This window comes from Octopus bimaculoides, chromosome 5 (genome assembly GCF_046866305.1).
Source record: "Octopus bimaculoides isolate indiv1 chromosome 5, ASM4686630v1, whole genome shotgun sequence".
NCBI lineage: Eukaryota > Metazoa > Mollusca > Cephalopoda > Octopoda > Octopodidae > Octopus > Octopus bimaculoides.
The window spans coordinates 88367502-88372501 of NC_142932.1; positions in this window are offsets into that span (position 1 = coordinate 88367502).

Consider the following 5000-nt stretch of genomic DNA (forward strand, 5'->3'; position numbering starts at 1 on the left):
CGAGAGTCTGTGTGCGCGCGCGTGTGTGCGTGCGGTTGTGGGTACTCGCGCGTATTACTATCTTGGTACCTTTCTGACTATCTTGGAGACGTTTAATTAGCAACTTTTAATTATTTAATTTCATATTTCTTACAAACGAACTTACGTACGTTTATATACATACATATATATGTGTGCGCGTGTGTGTGTGCATGCGCGTGTGTATATACACGTATACATAGACACAAGCTTATTTGTTGCAGCAAGTCACATCCTGGGTTCAAATCCTTGCGGTGATAACTTCGACTTTGGTCTTGTATGGGTTAATAAACCTCAAAAAGTACCTCTCTACTCGTACTAAGTCTGAATAAATCGACTGTAGGCGGAGCTCAAGCATCGCCACACTTCAACAACTGAAATGTAGAGAAGAAAAAATATATTATACCCATGTGTTTGTATGTATGTATGTATGTCATTCTTCAGTTTTTTTTCTCAAGATTTCATGCCAATAGAGAAAGAGCTGGTTTCTAACCTAAATCCAAAGCTCCTTCATTGGAACTACAACAACATCAACAGGGTATTTTTGTATGTATGTATGTGAGCATCTATATATGTATGTATATGTACAGATTCGTATGTTTTGTTTCATGTATGTCTTCTCATGCATATACTTTCATATCTAGACATGCTCATATATACTTAAATGATAAACTTCCGGAAAGTTTTACAGATTTTTACAGTTCCAGTGATGATTGAATCGTAAGTCTTCGAATCAGCTTTCTCCTTTCTGGTTTTGAGGAGCCTAATTTCTCAAGATTGGTACTTAGGTAGTGTATTACATATCGTTGGGCCCCAATAATTACAGGTATAAACCTGAACTTGTAATCTTGATTGAGTAATTGCAGATTTCTCCATAGTTCAGCATAGATATTCTCTTTTTCACAGCCCTTCACGTCCTGGGTTCAAATCCTAGCGGTGATAACTTCGACTTTGGTTTTGCATGGATTAATAAACCTCAAAAAGTACCTGTCTGGTCGTGCTAAGTCTGACGCGTGCGTGCGTCTGTGTATGTGTGTATGTATGTGTGTGTGTGTGTGAGAGAGAGAGAGAGAGAGGGCGAGTTTGTTTGCATATACATATGTAAGTATATGCATTTTCACATATGTACACACATATATCTGTGTCTATGCGATCGTCTATATACAGCATATCTTCGCTTCTGAAAAATAAAAGGAAGTATACTCTGGATGATCTGGATGTAAAGTACCCGAGGAAAAGAAAAGTGTGATGACCACCGTTTGGAATGCCTTTCATCTTTGGTCAGCTCGATCAGAGCTGATCTGAGGCTAAATAGCGACAGCATATGTGTGCATGTGTGAGTGTGTGTGAGTGGACCAAGAGCAACAAACCGATTCACGTTTAATGTGAAGTTAGTATCTTCAAAGAAGGAGGAAGTGTTAACTATTGATTGCTAAGTGAAAATACAAAATGAGTAACTTTTTGTTCTTTCTAGATATAAACAGGCAAATACACATATAGACATGCGTATAAATACACACACAACTTCATATAAATATATACACATGTTCATGTAGAATCACAAATACCACACACAAAAACATATGCATACACGCACACACACACACACACACACACATATATATATATGCAATGTTAAATCTCTGAACGAGGTATAAACAGTAACTTCACGTATATATATATATATATATATATATATATATATATATATATATATATACTGGCGGTGCCCCACCATGACCACAGCCTTAGGACTGAAACAAACGTATATTATGTGTGTGTGTGTGTGTTATGATAAATATATAGCCATGCATACGCACGTTTTTGTGCGTGTAAATCATCCGTGCTCACATATGTAACATATATACTTAAACACACTGTATAATCCTTTCTATTACAGGCACAAAGCCTATAGTCGATTACATCAACCTAAGTATTCAACTGGTAATTAATTCATCAACCCCGAAAGGATGAAAGGTAAATTCGACTTGGGCGGAATTTGAACTCAGAACGTAGCGACGGGCGAAATTACCGCTAAGCATTTTGTCCGGCGTGCTAACTAACAATTCTGCCAGCTCGCCGCCTTACACACACACACACACACACACACACACACACACACACACACACACTTTATAATAAGGCTACAACGTAAACATTTTTGTGAGCTTTAGTGAACAATCATATCACCACGACCATCACCACATAACAACAACATTAATACTGACACTACTAACAACACTTGTCCTCAGTATATGACTGGTATTTGCTACTTTAAGGTACGGTATAATAGAACTTGATAGAATGAATAATAGCAGACATGTTTTCTAGGTGAATGAAACTCGGAGTGTGGCCAGGCATGATTAAATATCGCAACGAGTTCTGTCCAGTGTTCCACCGATTCAGCAACTCAACGGCAACCTTTAATAAGAATAAAGTAAAGGGATAATGAAAATTATAACAACAACAACAAATAGAAAAAATAATGATACAAACTAGCATCAGTAGCATTAATTATGTATGATTATATATATAATTAATGTATAATGTTAATTTCTAAACACACATGACCATAGTATAGAGACGAGAAAGGAGTATACTGTTCAAGTTGATCGAACTCAGTATGTAACTTGTTCTAATAATAATTATAATAATTAATATTCTTATTGTTATCGTTATTATACGGAAACGGCGAGCTGGCAGAACCGTTAGAGCGTCGGACAAAATAGCAGGCGGTATGTCGTTTAACTCATGAAGTTGTGAGTTCAAATTCGACCGAGTCGACTTTGCCTTGCATTCTTTCGGGGACGATAAAATTAAGTACTAATTTTCTCCCACGCTCCACTAATTTTTAGGCTTTGTACCTACAGTAGAAAGAGTTATTAGTAATGTAGGCGTCGGTCGAGCTGGCAGAGTAGTAAGGGCGTCGAACAAAATTTTTCTCACTCTTTATGTTTTGAGTTTAAATCCTGCCGAAGTTACCTTTAACTTTGCTTTTCATCCTTTCGAAGTCGAAAAAATAGAATACCAGTCAAGTACTGGATCGTTGGTATAAATCAGGCCTGGCCAACTCGAATTACATTGCGGGCCACTTTAATCACAGAAAGTTTTTTGAGGGCCGCTTGTATACTGACATAATTGAAAGCATTTTGCTTTCTCACGAAATATTATCGTTTCAAAAACATTAGTATCTTTCTTTTTTACACTCTTTAATTTTTGATAAAAATTTTTTTTAAATGTTTGTTTAAATAAACCCATTTCCAGAAAGTATCAAGCAGGCTGCAAGATAAAAGTCTGCGGGCCGCGGGCCTCAGGTTGGCCAGTCCTGGTGTAAACGATTCATATTTCTCTCATAATTACTGACCTTGTGCCTAAATAAATACTAATTATTATTGTTATTAAAATGGCGATGGATTAGCGAAATTAAACAATATTTGTTCTGATGCTTACGGTGTGAATTCAAATCCCACAGGGCTCATTTTGTCTTTCATCCTTCAGGTATCGTTAAACCCCCTCATAAAAAAATACATAAATATATAATTAACATTATTATTAATGACAATAATTTTTCCAAAACGTAAACCAGAAAAGAAATCTATAAAAGAAAATAAAACGTCATGCACACACACGCACACACACACACACACACTCGCACACACACACACACTGGAAAGATTGGCGGTGGGAACAAGGGGTTTTGAAATTAAATTAACAATTGTTGAAAGATTATCAACGATTCCGTACATTGTTACAAAGCCAGATATATGTGGGGGAGGCGGAAGGGGGGGGGGGCAATCGATTATATCTATCGATTTCACAACTTGGATTAGCACTTAATTTTATCAACCTCGGAAGGGCGAAAGACAAAGTTAACTGCAAACACCGGAACAAATAACGATACACCAATTATAGTAATAATTATTTCAAATTTAGGCTCAAGGCCAGTAATTTCGGGGGATGGAGACAAGGCGATATCATCGACTCCAACACTCAACTGGTACTTATTCCATCGACCCCGAAAGGATGAAAGGCAAAGTCGACCTCGGCGGAATTTGAACTCAGAACGTAAAGACGGATAAAATACCGCTAAATATTTTGCTCGGCGGAGGCGTTAAATCGATTACCTCGACTCCAGTGTTCAACTGGTACTTAATTAATCGACCTTGAAGGAATGAAAGCGCCGCCTTAATAATGATAATGATAATTACTAGTTTGATATAATAGCACAAGGCAATAAATTTGGGGAAAAGATCAAAGAAATTCATGGTCTTTAAATTAGGCACAAGACAGCAATTTTTCAAAGAAGGGCATTAGTCGGTGTTATCAATGCCAGTTCTTCACTGGTATTATATATTATCGATTCTGAACAGATCAAAGGGTCAATAAAGTAAATGAAGTAAAAGTTAACCACAACGAGATTTGAACTTGGAACGCTTAAGAGCCGGAACATATACTGCAAAGCATATTTTCTCGACACTCTGACGGTTCTCCCAATTCGCCTCCCTAATTAGCAACAATAACGATAATAAAATGATAGTTATAAAGAAGTCGATAATGATTTAATTACCACAGAAGCAACACACAATATCGTTTAAATACTTAGCGAATACAAATACTGTGTAACATACGCAACAAACACATACTCAGTCACACGTACACACACACATGTAAATACATGGATATATGTGGATATATTATACTTCAAAGTGTTAATACGAGAGTGTAAATGCAAAATAAAAAAGAAACACAATAGCAAACGTCTTTAGTTGAGTTCGTATAAATAAGTAACTTAGACAAGTCACTGTGGGGTTTACACTCGTTCGTTACAAACTCTCTCTCACACACACACACACACACACTCACACACACACACACACTCACACACACACATACATACATACAAACATAATACATACATACATACATACGTGCACACGTACATACGTGCATACATACATACATATGTGTGTATGGGCATGTGT